The sequence below is a fragment of the Antechinus flavipes genome, chromosome 3 (genome assembly GCF_016432865.1).
Source record: "Antechinus flavipes isolate AdamAnt ecotype Samford, QLD, Australia chromosome 3, AdamAnt_v2, whole genome shotgun sequence".
In the NCBI taxonomy this organism is placed as follows: domain Eukaryota; kingdom Metazoa; phylum Chordata; class Mammalia; order Dasyuromorphia; family Dasyuridae; genus Antechinus; species Antechinus flavipes.
Window position 1 is genome coordinate 535,954,446 of NC_067400.1, and position 26,473 is coordinate 535,980,918.

The following is a 26,473-nucleotide window of genomic DNA, read 5'->3' on the forward strand; positions in this document are numbered from 1 at the left end:
TGAGAGAATAAGGAAAGATCTTTTGCAGGAATGGGATAAACATTGAAGGGAGGTAATTAAAAGCATGGACAAAAGTGAAGTTTTAGTAGGTTTTAAACCCCTTTCCTGACATTTCTTTGGATTGTTCTATCCCATTACTCTGGGATCAGAGTTATATGGGGGCTTCTGACCATTGGCCTGTCCTCTGACTGCCATGCCAGTACTCATTTAAGTGTGCTTTGCTGCCTTTTTGATTATACTTTGTCAAAATGCTACTGATAGTTCAATAGCGTTTAAAGATTTACAAAGCAGTTTTTCAGGAATTGTTTAAGTTCTTTGTTTTTTTTCTAGCAAAGCTATCTCTTCTGCTACTCATTTATATTAGAAAACTACATTAGAGAAGTTGAGGGAGCTGCTGAAGGTCATGCATCTTCCCACTGTTGCAGCCAGGCTGGAAGCCCAGTTCTGACTCTAAAGCCAGAATTTTCTCCACTATATTGAGCTAACATGTAGATCACAGAAATCAGAGAATATTAAAGCTGGGAAGGAACTTAGACCCATCCAGTTCAACACAGTGTGACATAACAGAACATGTGCTAAGTTTGGAATCACATGCCTGCAACTTAACTCAGTCATAACTCAATCTTGACCTGTGTGACTTCAGGAAAGATACTTCATTACCTTGGGGCTTAGTTTCATCTGTAAAAAGAAAGAGACTAGGTGACCTTTGGCCTTTAGAGCTATACCTCTGTGGACCTATGGATATCTTCATTATTTAATAGATGAAGAAAATGCAGCCCATTTAAATAACTTGATTTCAGATTTCATAGCTAGTAAGTGACAGACTTGGGTATCAGTCAGTGAATAAGTAGAATGGTTAAGAGATGAAGTCATTATCTCTTTTGATGGTTCTCATTTAGCCTGAGTGGGAGTAGAGACAAATCTGTTGAGATACTCCTGGAAGCAGTATCACCATTTATGCTTCTTCATTCCTCTCTACCTTTGTCTGTTCATCCTGGACTTTCTCTACAATGTCTCAGAAATCTCTTCACTCTGGAAACATGTTTCATCCATTTATTACTTCTCACATTAGAAAAACTCTCATCTCTTTTGTTTCTCCCTTTGATTAGTCACTTCTTCCCAGAACCTCAAGTAAAAAAAAAAAAAAAAAAAAAAAAAAAAACTTTTCAAAACACATGCATAGGTAATTTTCAATATTCACTCTTGCAAAATCTTATGTTCTTAATTCTTTTCTCCCTCCCTTTCTCCTACTCCCTCCTTAGACAAGTAATCTAGCATGTACAATTCTTCTATATGTTTCCACAATTGTCATGTTACACAAGAAAAATCAGATCAAAAAGGAAAAAAAATGAGAAAGCAAACAAAAACAAAAAATGAAAATACTATATTGTGATCCACCCACAGTTCCCACAATCATCTGTCTGGATGAACATGGAAAGAGCTCCATTACAAGACCATTGGAACTAGCCTGAATCACCTCACTATTGAAAAGAGTCATGTCTGTCAGAATTGATCATCATATAATCTTGTTACTGTGTACAAAGTTTTCTTGGATTTACTCACTTCACTTAGTATTAGTTCTTATAAGTCTCTCCAGGCCTTTCTGAAATCATCCTGCTGGTCATTTCTTATAAAACAATAATATTCCATAACATTCATATACCACCACAACTTATTCAGCCAATCTCCAACTCATAGACATCCACTCAGTTTCTAATTTCTTGCCACTGCAAAAAGGGCTGCTACATGTTTGCACATGTGAGTCCCTCTCCATCTTTTAAGATCTCTTTGGGATCTAAGGCCAGTAGAAACACTGCTGGATCAAAAGGCATGAAGAATTTGATAACCCTTTGGGCACAGTTTCATATTGCTCTCTAGAATAGTTGCATTAGTGCACAATTCCACCAACAATGTATTAGTGTCCCAGTTTTCCCATATCCCCTCCGACATTTATCATTATCTTTTCCTGTCATTTTAGCCAATCTGAGAGGTGTGTAGTAGTACTTCAGAGTTGCCTTAATTTGTATTTCTCTGATCAATAGTAATTTAAAGCATTTTTTCATATGACTAGAAATGGTTTTAATTTCTTCATTTGAAAATTATCTGCCAGCTCCTCAGTTTTAAAGATTATAAGCCATCTATGCATTCCTCTAGAGGATGGATTCCTATCTATACCAGTTTTTTTTTTAACAATGTCCCTGGGGTACTTTCATCATCTCACCATTCGATTTCACTTTCAGCTTTCTTTTTTATATATAGTTTTCCCCATTAGAATGTAAGCTCCTTGAGGGCAGGGACTATCTTTCAGTTTGTACTTGTATCCTTAGCCCTTGACCCAGTGTTTGGCACATTATAAGTGCTATATAAATATTACTATTATTGCTATTGGTGATATTGGTAGTAGTATTTAGTAGTAGTAGTAGTAGTAGTAGTAGTAGTAGTAGTAGTAGTAGTAGTAGTACTAGTAGAAATAGTAAAATAGTAGTATCCCTTCCCTTAGCATAGTACCTAGCATATGTTGTTCACTTGTGTCTAACTCTTTGTGACCCTATTTGGGATTTTCTTCGCAAAGATACTAGGCTGATTTGCCATTTCCTTCTATAGCTCATTTTGCAGATAAGGAAACTGAAGTAAATAGACTTGAGTGACTTTTTTCAGGGAGTCACACAACTAGCAAGCATCTGCAGTCTTAGGTCTTCCTAATTCCAGATCTTGTGCTCTATTGTGCCACCTAGGGGCCATTGTATACCTGGCATATAGTAAACAACTAATAAATGTCTGTTGAGTTATTTGTTTAAGAAAAAAGTATTGTTTTCTTTTGGGTAGAATAAGCCCTGTGCCTATTTTGAGGGTGATAAAGTAACCTCAAAAATCTTGAAAACTCCCCTCTTCTCAGGCCATAAATTCTGTTCTACTTTAGGTTTGGGAATCAACTTCCAGAATTAAAATTTTGAAATTCACTGATCTTACCTGAGTTGGAATCATTCCATAGACAGTTACTGTGTGAGCCTGGGTAAGTCACTGAATCTGTGTAGCTCATTGTCCTTATCTGTAAAATGCGGGTATTAATAGCACCTACCTCACAGAGTTCTTTTGAGAAGCAAGTGAGTTAGACACTTTGCAGCACACACACGTACATATATACATATATTTAATATTATTATTTTCTCAAGCTTAAGAGTTTACCATTCTGCCTGAAAACCTGGCAATACCCCCAGAAAAACATGGCACCTCAGGAAGGCTGATTCTGGTTGTGCCTCAGGAGCTTGGCTGTGCTCAGATGCTTAGGCCTCTTTCCAAAACCTGTGTCCCTAGGAAGGAAATGCCTGCAAGGCTGACATGGATTCTAAAAAGCCTCCTGTCAGGGTGGGAAACTGGGGAGTTATCACTTTGATGTTAATTGACTCCAATTGTCGAACATTCACAGTGGTTTAGGAGATCAAAAGCAAACATTTAAAAAACCATTTTCAAGGTCAGGCATCCCTGTTGTTGATGGAGAAGAAAAACAAAACCTGAGCCAAGTGAGTGCACTTCAGTCTGGGGTGAATACTGCAGCCTGACACAAATCAGGCACATTGAAATTCCTACCCTGTGGTCTTCAGACTTTAGGCTTAGGAAGCTGATGTGCCTGTCTGCTGAGGAGAAAGAGGGAATTTAAGGTCCTTTGTCCTGAAACCCAGAGTTTGTGATTCTCTTTAAATAATAAATCTTCTGTCCCAAAAAAAGCACTGTGTTAGGAACAGACTATGGGTGATCTGGAAATGTCATCTCTATCCTGATGAGAACATCTCCATCTTGCAGATGTCCCATTGACATCTCAAATTTAACATCCCCAAATTGTAACACCCTGTCTTTCACTCCAAAGTCTTCCCCCTTCTAAACGAACCCATTACTGTCAAGAGAATCAAGAGAATCACCACCCATCCTTCTCAGACTCAGAATCTAAGTTTCATTCTCAACTCCTCACTTCTCGCCCACTTAATACAATTTGTTGCCAAGTTCTATGGATTCTCCTTTCCATAAATCTTTTACATAAACAACTGTCTCTGAACCTCTACTTCTTCCTCTGTAAAAAAATGCAATACAGTGTAGACTCCAATTGGGACTGCTAAGTACAGTGGTAAGAGCACTGGTTCTGGAGTCAGGAGCACCCAAGTTGGATTTAGATATTTATTAGCCTAGGAATTATGAACAAATCTCTTAATCCTGATGCCTTGAAAAAAAAAGACATTAACTCCAGAGTCAGAAGAACCACATTTAAACTCTGCTACCAATTCTATCTTGCTGTTAGGGAGGTTTGGGATATGGACCTAATATGGAATTCCCAACAGGATAATAAAGTAAATCAGCTTTATTGATGAAATATACTTACAATATGAAGAATATTAAATAAGAATGGTGGAAATAGGTAAAGTTTATTGAACCTCAAGCAGATTTGGGCATATCTTGCTGAGACCTCAGAGGCAATCAGGCATCGCAATTAGTAAAATTTGTTTGACTTTTTTCCTTTTCCTCCTCCTTTTCCTTTTCCACCTCTTCCTTCTCTTTCTTCTTCTTCCTCCTCCTCTTGGTTCCTCCTCTTTCTTCTCTTCTTCCTCTTCCTTCTCCTTATTCCTCTCCTTTTCCTTCTGCTCTTCTTCCTTCTCCTTCCTTCCTTTTTCTTCCTCCTCCTACTCTTCAGTTTTTAAAGGAACAACAAATCTATATAGAATACTATATAATTAAAACAATCAAACTTTGCTCCAAAAAAGGACCTGTAAGAATGCAGCCCCCTCTTTTCTTTGCAGAAGTGGGGGGCCATGGAAGTAGAGGACTGAAAAAAAAACATAGTCTATTGATGTAATAGGTAGTTTGACTAAACTGTCCCCTATTTCTCTTTTATTCTTTGTTATAAGGGATGATCTTTTTGCCTGAAGAGAGAAGACATATATATATGTCTTCTTTCTTCACATATATATACATATAAATGAAGATGATGTAAAAACAAAAAAAATTGTATAGCTATTTGTTTTCACAATATCAATGTTAGCATCATTTGTATGCCATAATATAAAGAATGCTAAAGTTGAAACTGGGAAAATCTGAGATCAAATACTGCTGTTGGCACTTAGCATCATCCCAGGGAAGTAACAATCTATGTGATCCTCAAGCAAATAACTGGATTAAGTCACAGACATTTTGTGAACTGAAGTCTCATCCTAGGATCTCTTGTCTTAATGAAATCACATTTCCCACATTTTGATAGGCACTGGAATAATGATTTCATTAGTTTAGGGTTCTCCTAAACTAGTAAAAGGCAACTCTGGAAGTTATAATCTTAGAAAGTGGCTAGAGGTGCAGAGTTAATATGATTCAGAAACTAGACTTGACCCATACCACTGGCTCTCTTCCTATATTTCTTGTAGTTGATGTTATACAGCTGTTTTCAGTTGTGTCTGATTTTTCATGAGCCCATTTTGAGATTTTTTTGGCAAAGATACTGGAATACTTAGTCATTTATTTCTCCAGCTTATTTTATAGGTAAGGAACTGAGGTAAATAGGGTTAAATGACTTGCCCATGATCACACAGCTAATAAGTGTCTGAGGTTGGATTTGAACTCATGAGGATGATTCTAACTGCAGTGCTATATCTCCTGTGCCACCTATTATTATCATCATCATTGAAGACAGAGATTATTTCTTTAAACTATTTTATCCCCAAAATCTAACACAATGCTTTGCACTGAGTAGATACTTAATGAAGGGTTGAGGTCCCTTCTCTCAGTCTCTATCATTTTAAGATTTTATGATGCTGTGATTCTGAAATTATATAACCCTTAAAACAGTCTGCAAATGTGATTTATATGAACTCTTGCACAAATATTTAAGGAATTTCTGATGAATTAAATTATTTTTTTGCTTGTTTGTTTTTTTTTTTCCAATGCTACATCTCTCTATTTCGCACAGGCTGGAATTATAGCAGTCACTCCTAAACTGAATCTCAAAGCTGAGTTACATGGAAACTTGGACTTTTTTCACTTCCTTTTTGGGTTGACTGCAGCTCAAAACTCTTGAATGATCCACAAGCATTGCATTCCCACTATAGCAGGATTTCAGGCATGTGCCACCATAGCGTTGAAATTCTAGAATAAGGCAATTAAATAAAATGTTTTAATAGAGTTTTCCATTTAACAAAATCTAGTAATTGCTCTTTTCATATAGTAAGGAATAACCCCTGATAGGTTTGTTTTGAAAATCTAGATTTTAATACCACTTTCAGAGTATGTTCTATGGCTTTCTATCCTAAAGGTACTAATGTGCCTGTAGAAGCACTGCAGTATTACCTTCTTCTAGTGAATGGAGGTTAGCACAATTGGTGCAAAGGGATGATATAAAATGGTAAAAATTATCTCTATGCAGAGAATTACTGGAGTATGGATTATCAGCAGATAGCAGAGTATGATGCCAAATATTTCTTCCACCATGTGTCACAGTCACTGAAATTTCACCATTAAGAGAGAAAATGAAATAGTAATAACTTGCATTCATAAAGTGTTTTAATTTTTTCAAGACACTTTGCCTACATCTTTTTAATTTGAGCCCCACATAATCCTGGCAGGTAGGAAGTATAAGTATTACAATCACTCCTTTACAGATGATGTTCAGTGAAGTTATATGATTTGCTTAAAGTCCCATGACTAAAATGAAATTATATGTGAAAAAGCTATAGAGCGAGAATCTGAACATATTTTTTTTCTGACTTCAAGTTCAATGCTGTATAAACTATACCCTAGTTGGTTCTATGAAGAGAAGGAAAAATGAAGTATTCCTGTTTATTAGAGAGGTGATAGGTAATGGATAAAGTAAGTATGTGGTGCAGGGGATTGAACACCAAATCTGAAAACAAACAAAAAGACATGATTTCAAATCTGATCTTAAACACCCAGCTGTGTGACATTGAGCAAGTAATTTAATCCTGTTTACCTCAGTTTTTTTCATGTGTAAAATGAACTGGAGAAGGAAATGGCAAACGATTCCAGTATGTTTGCCAAGGAAATCCCAAACGGGGCCACAAAGACTTAGACATGAATAAAATGACTGAACAACAAAGGTAGTGGATACAATATTGATGTTGGACTCAGAAAACCTGGTTTAACTCTCAGTTCTATCAAATATATCCAAAAATATTATGAACTACAGTAAGCTTCAGTTTCTTTATCTTCTCAATGAAGTAAAACTTGAGGTATATACTTCAAGAGGTAGAAAGATAGTTTGGAGTCTGAAAATCTGAATTCAAATCTCAGTACTGCAACTTACTACCAGTGAACTCACATGAAGTTATTTAATATCTCATGGAGTTATTCATTTACTCATCTGGAAAAAGAGAAAGTTTGATTAGATGAATTCTAAGATTTCTCTTATCCTAAATTTTGTGAAGTCATCATTAAGAAAGTGGACACATTATTAAGAAAGATTAAGGACACTCAAAAGCATTTTATAGATGTGACCTAGTATTAGCTTCCTGTGAATGAAGAGATATAAAATGGTAAAAATTATCTCTATGCAGAGAATTACTGGAGTATGGATTATCAGCAGATAGCAGAGTATGATGCCAAATATTTCTTCCACCATGTGTCACAGTCACTGAAATTTCACCATTAAGAGAGAATTTATTTCAGTCTTCATTTGCTTTTTAGGCTCCAGGAAACCCTTGTAAAATGTGCTCACCTCTGAGAAAGGGCAACAGTTGCATATGAAATCATTCAACATTGTACTGTTGTTCTGGTTCTGCCACTTACTCAGAACTTCAGGCTCCTTATATGTAAAATGGAGGTGATGATACACTATCTACCTCACTTGTGAATATACTATCTCATTTGTTATGAAAAAAAGTTCTTTATCTTTGTCACTATAGTAATATAAATTATATATGTATATATCAAATTAACTTAAAATAAGATAGACCCTCTATATCTTAAACATAAGAATCTTTATTTTTAAAATTGTTTTCCTTTTAATGGGGGAACAACCAGCATTATGTTTTTATGAAATGTAAGGGTTGTTGGTTGAAAATATGTTGCCATCATCTTCTTTCATTATTGAGTGGCATTTATATCTTATGTTTGTGTTGTGTAAATCATCTTATTTATATTTATTTTTCCCTCCCTTCTTTTCTCTTCTTTGCCATTCAGATGACAAGTAGGAAACAGATGAGAATAAGAGTAATCCATTTATTATATAGGCAGAAATTAGCCACTTGAAGGACAACTGAACTTGCAAAATTCCCTCGTACTCCTTTGATACTCTTGCATCTTGTGATCATTCCAGCTTTTAATCCCTTCCTTTCCCTACCTCTCTGTAGTGAACTCAGAAGGAAAACTCAATGAGCATAGTGTACTATGGTGAAAAGAATATTGCGCTAAGGGTTGGAAATCTTGGGTTTTAACCTGATTTTGCCATTGATTGGCAACTTTGAAAAAAATTTCACTTAGGAAATTTTGGACAAGTCCTTTAACCTTCTGACTTTTAATTTGGGCATTTTTTAAATGCTTGACCCCAATTAGTTGATTTCTGAGGTTCTTTCTCGATTAGAAGTGAGATTTAACTATGATTCAACGTCTAATGGTCAATATTCTTTCTATAATGACTAGAGCAATGTTTTCTAATACTTTTTTCAGCTCATGATTCACTAGGATACATTATTTGCTCTTCAATAGATAGAGCTAGAGAAAGGGCAGATCTGACTCTAGAGGCTCTTTTTAAAAAGTCCTTGAAAGCCTCTTGTGGCAGGAAAGTAGTTTTTTGATAGAACACCCCTTATCATAACAACAGATTCTTTCTCCTGTTACCTCACCTCCCTCTCCCCCCAACAAAACAAAACAAAGCAAAACAAAACTTCTTTCAGCCTCTGCTTTCTTGGTGAAGATTCTTACCCAATCAAACCTGATCATTTCCTGCTTCTCTGATAGTTTTCTAGTCTAGGAGCAATAAAAATACCAATACATTTGGATTCTTTTCCTTGCAGACTTGCTTAGTGTCCAGTATCCCACAATATCCCATAATATACACTAATAACTAACTGACTATGTTTCCAGATAAAGAGGAAAGGAACGATGTTCTGAGATGCTAAGAGCTAAGTGCTATTTTGTGTAAATCCTTGTTGTGATAAGGCAAAGTAGACCTCTTTTGTTAAATGTTCAATGATACAATGCCTTAATTTGTCCCAAATGGAACCTGAACTAAAAGGATGTTGGCTTTAGAACAGTATTTCTATAGTTCTCATAGCTACGGCCTAGAGTGTATGTTGATCTTATCCTCTCAAAATCTATTCCTTTTGGCTTTGTCAATCTAATATCCCATTTGCCAAACCTGTTTAAGATTACCTACTTCCATTAGCTTTGTTAAAATGGGGCTGATCTACTTCACTTAAGTAGACTCCCTCCAGACCCTTTATACCAAATACTCTCTCATTCCTTTTAATGTATGTACAACCAGCACCTGTTGAGTGGAAAGGGGAGGGGGCAGGGATGCTGCTGGCTACACGCACTTGCTGTAGGGGGGGAATTCTTGGTTTGGGGTCCTGGTTAGAGGAGAAGCTGAAGTGAATAAAGCCAGAGACATCATCCTCTCACCCTACAATTACAGGTGCATATATTAATACCTCTTATTAAAAAAATGAATCTGTAAAGAAGGAAGATGCCTACTAACAAAGAAACCAACTATGGAAACAGGGAAGATCCAGGTTCATATTCAGAGAACAGATCCAAGTTCATATTCTGAACTTAAAAAAAATACCTTCTAACTCAAAGAGTAAAGTGAAACTTTACTGAAAAGTAAAGTAGTCTCCCTGCCCAGAGAGAATTTTTAGAATTCAAAAAAGAATTTAAAAATCAAATGAAAGACATTGAGGAAAAGCTAAAAAAATAAAAATAAAAAACATCCAAGAAAAACAAGATTATGAAAAAAGTTAACCAAAATTAGAAATAGAGATATAAAGTCTCAAAGAAGAAAATAACTCTTTGAAAATTAGAATTAGGGAAGCCAATGAAGTTATGAGAGACCAATAAATAACAAAACAGATTATAAAGAACGGAAAAAAAAACACAGAACAGAATGTGAAACATCTTAGAAGAAAAATAACAGTCTGGAGAACAGATCAAGAAGAGAAAATATACAAATAATTGGACTACCTGAAAATTGTGACTAAATAAAGGACCTTAATATAATAGTGAAAGAAATAATCCAAGAAAATTGTCTTAAAGTGATAGAACACGAGGAGAAAATAGAAATAGAAAAAAATCCACTGAAAAAATCCACTGATCACCACTTCATTGAAATCTTTTATGGAAAACACATGGCAATATTATTGCCAAATTTTGAAACCCCCTGACCAAAGAGAAAATTTTGCAAGAAACAAGAAAAAAGCAATTCAAATACACTGGAGCTACAATTAGAATTGTACAAGATTTATCAACATCCACAGTAAAAACCTCAGGTCCAAAAATATATAACAAATGTTTAAGATTAACATCAATAATAGAACAGCTCAAAAGAAAGACTGAGTAGAGTTAAGGTAAAAATAATAATTATGTCATACAATTGAGGCTCAGAGGAAGAATACATGCAGAGGGATTAGAGCAGAGAAGAGGGCTCACAATTCTGAAACTATTCACATCTACTCACATTGGGAAAGGGTTAAATAGGCAACACTACATATATACCATGAAGGATATAGCATTCTCCAAAATCTATAAAGAAATAAGGGGGAAGGATGGGCTGACAAGGAAGCAAAGGAGGAAGGAAGAAGAAAAAAGAGGGATCCATGGGTGCAGGGAGGTTAAGTAATAGCAAGGCAAGTTAGGAGCAGAATTAAAGCAAAGGGTCAGTAAGTATAGGAAAAAGATATGTTTGTATCTATGTGTGTGGTATGAGGGTATGTGCATGTATGTGTATATATATATATATATATATATATATATATATATATATATATATATATAAATGTATATATAAATATATCATTTCTTAACTATATCCTGCTTGGGAGTAGGGGGATAAAAAGAGGGAAAAGAATAAAGTAAAAAAGGTAGGCAGTAGAGATCAGAAGAGCAATTTACAAGAAAGTAAAGAAAAGCTGGACACTCGTGAATATAATTTCTTCTACATATACTTTCTTGACCTGGTATTTGTTATTACACATTTTGAATCCTCTGTGATATTCTGCAATGTTCTCTTTTGTTTTGTTTCATTTTGCATTGTATTATTTTCCTGTTTTTCTTTTTTCCCTCTTATTCTGTCTCTTTAAATAAAATAAATTTGAAAAAAACAAAACAAAACAAAAAACAAAAACAATAAAGAAATAGGCAGATTTCAATATTGGAAGTATTAATTACTCATGGTTAGATTTTGCCAATTTAATAAAATTGTCATGGCCACTCAACTTTTTTTTAAATTTAGTGTCATATCTGAAAGTACTATCAAACTGACTGAAGTGGCTTCTAAACTATGGGTGGCTGGAAGTCTAGTTATAAGCCAATATACCATGAGAGGCCAGTTGAACCAGGATAAGATGCTGAATTAAATAGGTCTTGTCTATCTATCATTTGGTTACAAGCAGAAAAAAGAGGGGAACCAAGAATGTTTAGAGAGAAAATGCCAATACTCACTTAAATCAGAGCCTTGGTGATTAGACACTTAACAAAAGAGAAGAGGAAAAGTAACTAGGACAGTGTGCTCAGCCTTCATCTGGAATATTGGAACAGATGTTTCCAATAGGTGGCTGCTTCTGAATCTATTCTAAATGAATCTTGACGTCCCTGGAGGGTTCACTCATGAGAAGGAGTTTTCCTCAGATGATCTACATACTCACCCATTTGGTCATTTGGGGAGTAGTCAGAAGGACCTGATAGGAGCCCTTAGAAACAATGATTTATTGACAATTGTGAGAAAAATCTTACCATTGATCTTTAGAACTGAGCTTCTGTTCAGCAGTTCTTAACAGTACATAGATATGGTTCAGCAACCCAGTCATGGAGGGTTAGGTTCAAACATTGCAATAAATTTTTTCAAAATTCCTATAATTGCACAATTACATTGTCAGGTACAGATTAAGCTACTTAGAGGACTCAAAATGAACGAGTTTTGAGAAAGGATATTTACATGTGACTAAGGTAAACAAGAAAACTTAAATATAAATATCATGAAATAAAAGACCATAGCAATACAATAGTTATCACCAATATTAACATCAAATTTCCTTGTAGTCTAGTGATCCATTCTCAATGTCCATTTAATCATTTTGAGTGTCAGATGTCTCATGTAGTTTTTTGGTCCCTAGGTATCTTTTCTTGGGCAAAAGACTTTATTCTTAGGACAACTCTAAAAGAAGGTTCTGCTTTTCTGGTTCCAAATCCAGAGGTTCATAGATAATTCTGACTTTATTATACTTTAGCAAACTTGGCTCTCTAATCTTGAAATTTCAAAGAATTTCAATTTAAATACTATTTGCTAATAATATACTATCATTATCTAAATCCTGTATTTTATATAAAAATTCACAAGGGTCCAACTGCAAAATAAATTCTTCTGCCCTTTAATATTATCTCACAGATATCTTAAAATGGAGGAATAATTTCACTTTACCATTATTAATGCAGTTTATGTGTAAAGTCCAATTTTGAGAACTTATTATTAAAACAACTCAAAGACCAAATTTCTACAACTCAAAGACCAAATTTCTATGATAGATAGATTTGGAAACCAATCATCTACATCTGCATATAGTACTTAGAGTAAACAGTCTAATCCTGTTGCTTTTTCAAAATTTACTATTCCATTTAATTATAAAATCTTTACATTACATCTTTGTCTTATTATTTTGTCTAATAATTTCCTCCCTTAGGAGGATGTCATCCTTATAATTTTACCACAAATGCAAGTTAAAAATTGTAAAATGTTCATATTTGTATTTTATTATGCTAACTTAGAAATATTCCAATATCAATCCATTATTTAGTAGATTTAGTATTCCATTTACAAAACTTTTCAATTATAGATATTTCCTGTAAAAGAGAAAAGAGGGACATAGATAAAACAACATCATATATTAATCATAATCATAAGGTGTGAGAATTGAGAGTAAGAGATCCCCTTTGGTCAATGTCACAGATCCCTTGTGAAAGAATTTGCAAACTCAAAATCTGTGTAGCAAAAGAGTATTTATTTGCACTAAGAAAAAAAGCTTTATTAGTGAACAAAGAATCCTGGAAGGATAGTTTTGCAAACTATCTGGGCATACAGTGCTAGATATATTGGGGTTGCTATGATCTTTGGTCCTGAGCTGGGGACGTGGGGCTATCACCTGATAAATCTGGGAAACCGATTTTCAATTCAATTCAATTGAATTCAGAATTGAATGAGATTACTTATCTTTGGAGCTTCCTTTATGGACATGAGGGAGAGTTTGAGAAGCTGAATCACCTATCCCCCACAAATTAAAGGGGACACAGTTCACATCAGGGCCTCTCCAACCCTTCCCCCCAAAAGATCTCAGTTTATATCATTCCTTCCTCAAGCAGTCCCCCCAGTTCATTTGGGGCAACAGGGTGAAGGTCTTATTTTCTGTAGCTGCTTCAAGCTGACAAGGGTCATAGATCTGTCCCTACATTCACTGGGGGTTCAGGCCAGGAGGGGAAGTATGAGATCTGAAGACAGCAGCAGCAGCATCTAAGAGATGTTTTGTGTCCAAGTCAGTTATCCCGTGATCCTCAGGCTGAAAGAGCAGTTGAAAATTTGTAGCTTGATGTCTAGAGGAAACAAATCTTACAAGCAGGTTAGAAATGCAGAGGCCAAATATGAGTAAAAAATTAATACTTAGAAGTGGAGTTAGTATCGGGGTGAGTAGAGACCATAACCAGGAACCCTTCCTAGAGGAAGACTGGTGGGGGTGTGAGGAGTTTTCCATGAATGTCTTGCATCCAGTCAGCTTTCTCTAAGCTTCTCTCAGTAGGAAGCTCAACCTTCCTTGAGCTGTTGATGTACATTTAGCAGGATGAATTGACCAGGGCACAACACCTCCTCTTGAGGCAAGGAGATAATCCAAGGCCTAAAACCATGCTATTAAGAGAGTCCAGAGATTCTCCTGAGAAAGTATGCAGTTTCATTGGCCAGCTGGTGATTGTGGCAGTCAGATTGGAGAGGATGTTTTCATGTTCTAAGTATCCCACCCAAGGGACTAGCATTGCTGATTTTTTTTAAGTATCAAAGAACATTTTCCCCAAATCCCCATCTTTGTCTCCTTGAAGGGGTGAAGGCAGTGTCTGAGGCAGTGGCATTATATACGGTGAAAGAAGCACTTAATTGACCTAGAGTACAAGACCCATAGTGTTTAAAAGGGGTTAAGCATTTGGGTAGAGAGAATTATGGGCTGGGGAAGGTTCCAGTTGGAGGCATTCCTCTTAACTGGTTCCTTAGAAACATTAAAGTGGAATGGAGAACTTACTTTACAGAGAAAAGCATATCCCTTAGGCACACAGATCATACCTGAGGTCAAGTTTTGTAACAGTTTCCTGGTTGTTTGTCCCCAAGGATGATTGTAGTTACATAGTATTCTATCAATCGGAATGTGAGTTTTCAGGAGGTTATGAAGAAGTATCAAAGAAGGTGGTGTAGAAGCATTATGAGTGAGTTTGCCAGGAGACTCTTGGAATGGATACCCTACAGTTATTTTTCAGGGTTGTCTATAGTCATAGGTACATCTAGCCCTTGACCCACCTGTGCAGCTAGTACAGGTTGCCAACGTGAAATTGCAGCAGGTTTGAGAGAGGTCACATTCACTTGCAGGAGGGCTAGCCTAGGGAAACTGAGTCCAATTTCCTTGAGAAATAGGCAATTGAGCTGGGATCAAGTCCAAGGGCCTGAGTTAAGACCCCCAACGCTTGATCTTGTCTTACATCCATATATAGAAAGAAAGGCTTTTCTAAGTTAGGTAGGGCCAAGGAAGGGGCAGAGGTCAGTTTGGCCTTAAGGGTTTTAAAAAACCTTGGTTTGATCAGGTGCCCATCCAAGGGGAAGATTATCTGAGCCTTGAATAGAATCATAGAGAATCTTGGCAATAATCGCAAAATTAGGAATCCAAATTCTGCAGAAAACAGCCATCCCCAGGAAATTTTTTCTCACTCCAAGGATGAGAACTTTGCTTCTAGCATTTTATCCCTGGCTTTTATTGATGTCATTCTATGGCCCCTATCAGCAGTTAACTTCTTCTTAGCCTTTCAACTAGGGAACTCTGTAGGTAATGGGGGTGTCCAGAATTGTTGGATTGTTTACTCTGACCATGTTAACTTTAATTCCTTAACTCCTGACTTCCTCATAGACTCCCAGGAAATAAATTCTGAAAAGGGGGCCTGCACATATGCCCTTTGCAGGGAGTTCAAATGGTTTTGTTAACACCTGTACCAATTGGGTAAAAACCTTCCTTGTAAGGCTCTAGGGATTTTTGCCAAAAGAAATCATACTCATTGAAAGGCACATGTTCTACCCATTGTTCCTACTCCTTTGAGAAAACAAAAGCAAGAATTTGGGAAAAATGTTCTTTGGTATCTATCCTAGGAAAACTTTGGATGAGAGGCATTTATAATAGCCTTATCTTTCCTAAATCCCCCCCCCCCCAGCCTTCCTCTGGGTGGGTTTCTGGTTCCTGGTGACATCCCTAGTAACCTCCACATTAACTATACTTTTGTTTGTTCTTTCTCTTTTGCTCATATTTAATCCTTGTATTTTTAATATACTTGTGAGAATTGCTTCTTCCAGATTCCCAATCATGAAATTCCAATCACTTGGTCAACCTGAAATCACCTGAGACGTATTCTGACATTCAGCACCAGATGCCGCTGATGCAGCTGCCACCTACAATTTACTCATCTCCCTCTTCAGTCTAGACCCCATTAAGTAGGGCCAGCTACATGCCCCTTGTCAGCTTGAAGCAAATACAGAAGATGAGACCTTTGTTTCAGTACCCCAAATGAATTTGGGCGGACTACTTGAGGGGAATATGATGTAAATTGTGTCCCCTTTAACCTTTGGCAGGGGACTCTGAAACTGCCTCTCCCTTTGGGGGGAATTCCTGAGTCTCAGACTCTCCTAGACATGGAGGGGCAACACCCTTCCCAAGATAAGTAATTTGGAAATTACTTGGCCTGGGTCATAGTGAACATCCTCTACTGAGTGGTTCAAACTCCCAGTTAAGTAATCTCATTTAATTTCAAATTGAATTTAATTGAAAATCAGTCTCTCAGATTCATCCCCAAATAAAAAAATCCTCAAACTTCAGAAGGCTAATAAAAGGACTCTAAACTCCAAATCTTTGCCAAATTCCTAATCAGGAGCTATTTGCCTTTTTGGACTTGGCCCACTGATAAAGATATTTTCTTCCCAGGGTAAATGGACCTTTGCTAATTCCCAAATAGGAGCCTGCCCACTAAGAAAGCTATCTTCTTAGCAAGCTGTCTTCTTAGTGTAAATAAATCCCCTTTTGCCACATAGACTTCAGGTTTGTGAATTCTTTTGAAAGGGATCTACGGCATTGAACAGAGGGATCTCTTACCCTCAATTCTCGTACCTCATCAATAACAGAGGGGAAATTCCCTTTGCTCTGTTTGATTCTAGGCATGAATTATATCTGACAGCCAATCATGTGTTACAGAATATTAAAAGGAAGATTCAGGATTAATTATGGGGGAACTTTCCTTTTCATAAAAGGAAACCATACAATGGAGAAATAGAATTATAAGGATCCTATTGAAGGCTATGCCAAAGTCATCCCCCAAATTCCCCCAGGTAGACATTTACTTTATCAGTTCCCTGTAGCATGTCATTTTCTACTATTGGCTTCATGATGATTCAGACAACTACCTCTGTAATCAAAACTCAAAACTATGGGAAATTACAGTCCCAGGAATTTTTACCTTAAAGAGCAAAATTTAACTAACCACAATCAAGGGCTTGAATGTGTTTCCTGATTTCCTTAAAAGCATTTTATTCATCCTTTACTTATAAATTACCACCTATATTCTGAGTGTTGGATATATAGCAAATACCTGATAGCTGACTCATCTTAAAACATTTTTAAAACATATTATACACTTTCATTATAGACAAAAATTTTCAAATGAAAATATATAATTTTAGCAAACTAAGTATCTGATTTTATGACAAAATATACCTCATTAGGCATTTAACAATTTCAAATATCTATCTTTTTATCACATTATTTTTAAAGCCCAATTTTTATATAATGGCATCAGATTAAAGAGCTATTTTATCTAAAAATATTTCTGTTACAATGGTCTCTCAAATTTTACGATATAAAAGCAACAATTATCAAATGACATTAATTGCATTTTCAAATTATATCCTGCAAAATCATTAACCTTTAAATCAATCATTAAAAATCATAAATCCAAAGGTAATAACCTTTGGCATTTTAAAAGCTTTTTACAGTTATCATTTACATTTATCTAACATAGGACAGTTACTATTAAGCACTCTACAATTATATTATTTGATTTTCACAACAACCTTGGGAGGTAGGTACAAGATTTTTTTTTCTTATTACCTAATCTCCTGCAGAAAGCCTAAAGTGCGACTTAGTCCTGATTATTGGGACAATTGCTTTAAATATGAAAGTTCATTAATCTTTTTCAGTGTTCTGAACTCTATGACTATAGCTCTTAGAAGTTTTTCAGCTTGGCTGTATTTTACATCTTTCAAGGTAAAAGAATCTGCAAACACTACAAACACAACACAGATACTTTGATTTTAGAAATACACAAATAAAATGATAAGACACATAACAGATTAAATAGTTTTAACAAAGCTTGTTACAATTTATAGCTGGACTTACATTTGTCAGGTTTTAACCAAGGTAAACAGTGAAAGAGACATGCAGTTTACAATTTTATAGTTTAAAAACAACAGAGACATACAAAGGGGTCAATTGACAGAGGTATGTAGTTTAAGAAAAAATATCCTTAAATAGAGTGACCTGAGATGAATTGGGTCACTGGAGTGTCCTGGGGTTTTTCTAACAAAGACTAATGTACTTGACAAAAGTAGGAAGTAAGGGATTGGAGCAGGAAGAAGGGTAGATAGGGTTAGAAACTGAAGAAATAAATCTTTGGGGCTGTCTAGTCCATTCCTATTGGTATTGGAGGGACCAATAGTCTCAGTCTATGTTCAGCCCCACTTCTGACACCAATTAATGTCAACTGTATCAACCAGCCTCTTATCTGTGGATTACCTTAGTCAAACAGAGTAGAGATAGGAGAGTCAGTTTAATTTCAAAGTGAAAGAAATGACTTGTAAGCAAAGAGGCAAACTAAACATATGTGCCCCTATTGGGGGTGGGGGTGGCTGAAGTAGTTTGGGAACATCTCAATATTTATACCAATGGTTATGCAGTGAGTTGTAGCTCTGACAATGAGAAGTAACAGCAATAATGAGCCAAGATTGATTCAAAGTAGGATTTCATGATTTGAACTTCTATGAACTTGTCTGGGCTCAGAGAATGCCTGGTATTGGTCAAAGCATAAAATAACTATGTGGAATTTTGCCAGAGAGTGAGATTATCAAGAGGCTGAGTGTAAAGAATTGTTATGTCAAGCTCAGCACACAGCCTGTTTTCTGGGTCTCAGCTCTAGAAAATGGTATATTGAAAAAAATAGAAAAGTTGATCAGTGGAAAAGATAAGACACACAAATCAAGAGATAAATAAATATAACATGGTATATCCAAAGAGCTCATTCTAGGATTAATTTCACCATTATTATCTCCTTTGCTCCTATTCTTATGTTGCTGACTAGATTCGAAAGTGATCATGAATGTTTGCTGACTTGATCCACTTTAAATTTGTTATCTAATCTCAACTGGACCCTCATTGTAGCAAGTCAATCCTTTTACTCCCAGGTAATTGATTCTCTACTGCACTTACCCAAGTGACTCTTTTAAACTCCCCCCTTTCCTCCATGCTAAGGATACCCCATCACCACTTTCTTAGCTCCCTATTTTTCATCCAAATACCTAAATCATTACTGAGTGATGTGAGGCATCATCACTTTTCTCTAAAGTTATTACAATACTCTTCTAATCGATCTCTAAAACTCATCTCTCCCTGCTAAGCATGTATATAACCTTCTAGCCTTCTACATAATAAACTGATTTGACTTCCCAGTATCTTCAGGATTTACTTATTACCAGAATTTCCTTAAAAGCATATCTCATGAGCAAATTTTTTTTTCAAATTTTAATCATAGGGAACTTTAATTCAGGGCCAAAAGTATTGAACAAAAGAGTATCACAAAGTAATGGGAAGTGATTTAATACCCCCATACAAAATTCACAATATTTGCTGTAGAGGATACTATGTAGTTATTATCACCTATATAGAGAATGAACATGACTAGGGAATCTAGATAGAGAACAAATATATAGGGAATTCATATGCCATAGAATATCTGATGAAATCCAGATGGTTAAAACATAATATGGAAGGTATACATATAGGGAACACATGAGCTTAGGACAACTCACACTCTAATGCTTTATTGTTGCTGAATTTTCTGGTGTTGTCATCATGTTTCTTTCCATTAGATATTATGTCTTCATTTTCTGCTGGTAGTAATACTATCTGTCCAGGGTATTTTTTGCTGATCTTATAGTTGTAAATCTGGATTTCCACTCTTTAGGATTGTCTAGTGGATTTTATGCTCTCTTCTATTAAGATGGAGTGACTAGAAAGCCTCTCCCTGACAAATCAATCCATAAAGCTCTTTTGGTACATAGGCAAGTGTATAAATCACTACAATAAGCCAAAATTGTCTAGCATAAATGCAATTATTTCTTCCTATAGGAAGAATTTCCTATATGATGTTTTGTTGCCTACCTGGTGCTGAAGTCTTGCAGTCCATGGTCTCAGACCATTATCTAGGGTTTAAAAAGTCTTTATGACTCCTATTATATCCCAGCAGGCATCCTATATCTTCAAATGTCTTTCTGGGGATCTGGCAAAACAATAACAACAATAACAGCAGCAGCAGAGTTAATTGGACAGAGGCAAGGAAGAAATTACAGTCAAGGAAGCACTTTAAGTTTCCAAAATCTCTTTGATTGTTATAAATATATTTTGGAATGAATAAAACTAAGTCAAGAAAGCAAGGAAATCATCTTCTTGGATAACATTTCTGACTTTGTAATAATGTAAGTTTGCCAGCAATAAACCTTTAACTTATGTTATAACCTGGTCACCACAAAATATTACTGCTTTTCTATATGTGGGTTCTTGTTTCTATATGATTTACACGGTTTTATATGAGTCTTCCTGTCTGTCTCAGGCACATGGATAGAGGATTGGACCTGGACTCAGTTAGATTTTAGTTCAAATCTAGCCTTAAACACGTACTGGTTTTGTCACCCTGAGCAAATCCCTTAACCCTGTTTGCTCAGTTTCCTCATCTATAAAATGAACTGGATACGGAAATGGTAAGTTACTCCAGTTACTTTGCAAAGAAAACCTCCAAAAGGAGTCACAATGAGTCAGACATGATTAAATAACAATAGTATTCCATTACTAGGTGAAAGTGGATAGAACATTGGTTTCAGAATCAGGAAGATTCAGTTTCATGAGTTCAAATCTGACCTTAGACCCTTACTAGCTGTGTGATCCTGGGCAAGCCACTTAACCTTGTTTGTTTCAATTCCTCATCTGTAAAATGAGTTGTGTAATGAAATGGCAAACCAATCCAGCATCTTTGCCAAGAAAACCCTAACTGGGCTCATGAAGAATTGGACAAAGCTGAAATAATTGAACAATAACATATTCATGTACCACAATTTCTTTAGCTATCTCCTAGTCTATGGACAATCACTATTTCCAGGTTTTGGAGAACCATATAGCACACTCCTTTGAAAATCTTATTACATGGTACATTTGTTTCTATTAATGATATCCTTGAGTTATATATTGGTACTGGGAGGGGCTGGGTATGAACAATTTATTGACTTTCATCACATAATTCCAAAATACTTTATAGGACAATTGGAATAATTCACTTGCCTCCTTATGGCCCCTCCAACATTGATTATTTCTTCTTATTATCATCTTTGCAATTTGATGAGTGTTCTTGTGTCTTTATCTAATTATCTCATTTTCTGCTTCTCTTTCTACTACTTTGTCTCTTTATAGCAAAGTCCAGCTTGAAAAACAGATTCTAAGCAATGTTCTTATTCTTAATGCTCAAAAACAAAAAAAAAATTGTTGCTTAGCAATGAGTCCATGTGGAAATCCAAAGATTTCTTACTCCTACTCAGAGTTCTTTAAGATTTAGAGTACTGTTCAATGAAATATTTTCATGAAGAATAAGAAAAAAAGAACTGGATTGACATCAGTGGTCCAAATGCAAATTACCTGTTTGTTTTAAGTTTATGGTGCTCATCAAATTCTATTATTCCTATCTAAAACTAAATTCCTCTTCCCAGGGAAGTTGTTCATCAAATGATGGATGACATATTCCTTTGAAGGAAAGGGCAAAAGGATACATGATTGATTACAAAGCAGGGTTTCAGGCATCTGAAAGAGGATAGTGGGTTTGACATGCCACATCAACACAACGCAAATATATGCAACCATCTATTTCTTTCTCTTTTTCATTCCCAGTGGTGTGTTGAAGCTAGTCCATGAGAGTGTATTGTTAAATTTTCAGTATGAATATTTAAACCTTAGAAGTTGGCAAATGCTAGAAATCAGGGCTTAATTTATTATTTTGTTGATTGCTTATAATTAATAGAGTAAATGTTAGCACAGATTAAACCTACAATTTTGGGGGGAGAGTCAATTGATAAACATTTCCCAACACAAACCTGCCTATATTCCCACCTGACTGTTATATTAGGGAAAGTAATTGAATATGGAATTTTTAAAAAAGAAAGTAGCATCTGAATTCTATTTCTATCACTTATTTCCTGTGTGACTTCGCGAAAGTCACATCAGCCATCTGTACCTTAGTTTCCTTGTTGGTAAAATGAAGATAAAGTGGTTACATTACTTGCTTGACAGGGTTGTAAGAATGCAATGGCATAATAAATACAAATAGTTTTATACATGATTAAGTATAATAAAAATACCAGTTCAACAACAAGAAGAAGAAATTGCATTTGCATAGTGTTTAAGGTTTATAAAGCATATTATACAAACAATTTTATCTGATCCTCACAATTACTTTGTGAGGTATGTGATATTATTATCCCAATTTTACAGATTAAAAATTGAGGCTTAGAGAGTTTTAGTGATCATGATCACATAGATTTATAAGTATTAGGTAAAATTCAAAACCACACCTATCCATGTTTAAGCCCCAGCTGTTTGTCTATTAATAGTACTATTACCTAGGATTTACACAGTAAATCCAAATTTAAACAGTACTTTGCAAATATTATCAAATTTGATCCTCATGACAGTGCTGAGAGATAGGTATTATTATTATTATGCCTATCTTATAGATGAAGAAATTTAGACAGAACTTAAGTGACTTGCTTAAGGTCACAGAATTAGTAAATACTAAAACTGAGATCAGATTTCAACTCAGGTTTTACTGATTCCAAGTATCTGACAATTCATCAAAAAACTTTTAAGTGACTAATTATTGTTAATTGAATATATGTCATATTCCCCAATTAAACAATGTTTGAGAAGGACAGAATAATTTTTCATTCTTTATCACCCCAATACTTTGGCATATAGTTAGCCTATCATATAGGTTTGTTATATTGAATTAAATTATTAGCAGAATTGGAACAAAGGCCTGCTAGTATCTGAACAAAAACCCTCCACATCCTTCTTAGCCAATGGTCATCCAACTTTTGTTTGTCAATCTCCAGGAATGAGCAACCTATTGCTTTCCAAAGTCAACTAATTCACTTTGGTATAGCTCTAATTGTTTGATGTTTATGGTATATTGACTTCATTTGACTCTCCTCAATTTCAGTAAGAGTCATAAGTCTTTCTATTTGAAACATCTCTAATATCTCATGTCATTTGAGTCTTACTAAAACATTTTCAGATAGTAATTGCAAAGTATTTTTTACAATTTTCACTTTGTAGTTGAGGGAGGGACTTTGAAACTCAAAGAAATCATATGACTTTGCCATGGTTTTGCAACTAGTGAATGGCCAAATTAGTACTTGGATCTAGGTTTCCCATCACTCTCATGTTGCCTCATAATCAGTATGGAATGTACCCATTGCTCATTTCATTTCTATGTCTGATAGGGCAGTTGAAAAGATATAAATGGCAAAGGGTACTAACCATTCTATGGACATGTGGAGTTTTCATTAAATTGAAGAACAGGTAATATTGCTAACTAGACACTGCAAGGTGACCATCTGCCAAGCACAAGACAATGTTCCTGTGGTTCCTATATAATACAAAGCAGTGGAAGACCTAACAATTTATTTACATGTATACTTCTGTAGAAGACTTTATATGATGGATTGTAATTAAAGGCAAATCACTGTAATGGAAAGGATAATGGAAATAAGAGGTGAGAGACCTAAGTACTAAATCTGATCCTGCTACAAGGTAGCTGTATGACCTTGAATGACTTAATTTTTTTTCTCTGTAAAATGAATGCTATAGATCAGTGGTTCTCAAACTTTTGTTTTCAGTATCTTTATGCTAATAAAAATTATTGAGGATCTCTCCAAAGCATTTTTGTTTATCTGGGTTATATTTATAGACATTTACCATATTGGAAATAAAAACTATTTTTGAATTTGTAGACCCTCTAAAAGGGTTTCAGAGATCCCCAGGATTCTCTAGATCGTACTTTGAGAACCACTGCTATAGATGTTCCCAAAGGTCCTTTCTAGTTCTAGCATTAAGAATAATTATTTTAAACAGGGAGCTATCAGGATGGGGAAAGGGATTTGCCATTTATTATGAAGAACCTACTATGTGTCCAATACTATGATAAGGGTTTTCCCCACCTTTTTTACAAATAGTAATTTTATTTTATCCTCACAAAAATCCTATGATGCAGGTTTTTGTTTGAGTTTAGGAGACTGAGGCAAACAGAGGTTAAGTTACTTGCCCAGCGCCACATAGCAGCTAAGTGTCTGAGGAAGATTTGCACTCAAATCTTCCTGACTCAGGGAAGCACTAGTGTGCTCTAACCATTGTGCAACCAACTGTCTCTTTTCTTTTGGGATAGTGATGATAGGCAGTAGATTGAATGAATATTCTCATTACCAGAAGCCTTATGGTATCCCAGAGTCTCTACTTTTGATGGATAGTGCCCTAAGTCTATTTCTCTCCTTAAAGTCATATCACTTCCCCTACCTCTAAGGCATACACAATGGAATATATTTTCTATCCTCATTTTCCTAGGTGATATTTATGTTTCTTGCAAGTGTAAACATTTCTGATTATGTCCTCTCACCATTTCTTTAATAACAAGTTTTACAATTTTGCCAGGAAATAAAAATAAAATTAATCTCATGATTTACATACCTCTCTCTCTCTCTCTCTCTCTCTCTCTCTCTGAAATTGAATTGACATTTGCTATGACCTTTCCCATCATCTGTACTATTTCTAAGATCTTTGATTGTAGCTTGATAGTCACATGGAATAGCACTTTCAGCCCCATGGGATATAGTATTTCAGAGACTGATAACATATGATCATTGAGGGAAGCTCAGTGCTTTTTGATTATCTACTATTTTCCTTGGCAAAGAGTTGATTTTTTTTTCTTTATCCACAGTTATCACTGCCCCATTTATCTCAAATTCTGCCTCTTCCATCAATTCTACTTTTCTCTTTTCTTTGATAGACCCCCCAAACAAAATAATACTAAACAACAAGCATCTTTTTTGAATGGCCAAGTTTGGCCATTTGAACTGCTTTAGACTGCTCGATTTTAATTTTTGTTTCCCTTTGTTCATTCTGTTTCCTATTTGGATTTCTTCCTCCTCTTTCCACACATCCCCTCTCAATTTCAGGACCCAAGAAATGTTCATTGAACCTTTGATCCAAGTCCTTCAGTGATGGAAACTGACATACTTTTCACTGGGGTACTCATTAGAGCATACTCATGAGCTATGCAAGATGGGGCAATGTTGGAAATTTTGATATCCAGAACAGATTTTTCTCTTGGTCTAGGGCTAGGGCCTCGGTTGTTAGATTTTTCCTGATGTAAAAAGCTTCTTTACTATTTTCAGCATACTTCTTTTAGTTGTTGCTAGTTCTGCCATTTGGGACTGGAGCTAAGACATTTTGCTGATTGTTAAAGCCCCAAGTCAAATGATTTCTCCCTTAGGAACTCTAATTCTACTTGTCATATATGCTTCCCTTAAACCCTTCAAAGTATTTTGTACTTGTCAAATTCTCATCATATACTCTTCTAACTTCATGTGATATGGAGCATCACACAATACCTGACCCATAGTAGATATAATAAATATTGACTGGTTACTGTGTTCATGGTACCCTACACACATACACACATACATATATGTAGCAATTGTATACTGTGTCTACTATGTAGAAAGCAATGGAATAGATGCTGGGAAAAATAAAGATAAAAGATATGATCCTATCCTTAGAGATGATCCCAATCTTTTGCATATATGAGAGAGGATGGTGAATATGATACATACATATAAATATAGTGACTCTACTATACTATAATCATGAATCCAGAAAGCATCTGATAAAAGCACATTTATGGATGGGAAGACAAAGGAGGAATCAACAGGGGACAGTATGAATGAAGGTATAGTTGTGGACATACAGAAGAAATGGATCATATATTAATTGCTAGAAGGCTCATCTAGTCTAAAGCCCAGGGTAGCTAGGAGGTGCAGTGGATAGAATACTGGGCCTAAATAAGCAAGATGTCTTTCTGAATTCAAATTTGGCCTCAGACATTTATTTATATTTATAAGGAGCCTTTATGATACTTAACCCATTTACTTCAGTTTCCTTATTCCTAATATCTCTGCCAAGAAAACTCCAATGAGGTAAAAAAAAAAAAAAGAAACATGATTTAAAAATGACTGAATGACAACAAAATATAAATCCCTCAGGTCCTCAGGACACTGAGGCCTACAGAAATTAAATGGCTACTCAATAATCACACAAGTCATGTATCAGAGATAAATTTGAACTTCCTTTAATTCAAAATTCTACTGTACTATGCTACTTCTCTTAGCATATAGTCATATACTCTGGTAGTAGTACAGTTTGGCTAGAATTTCAAGTATGTAGTGGATGTTATGTTAGGATAAGGTTGGAACAATAGGGCAAAGCCAGATACACACATATAACACAGTCCTCACCAATGGCTGAAATTCAGAGATGTTTTTATTTTTCTTGTAATCCAATAGAATAAGAGTAAGTCAGGATGTAGCCATAGTGAATAATTTCTTCCAAAATTTCTCAGGTCA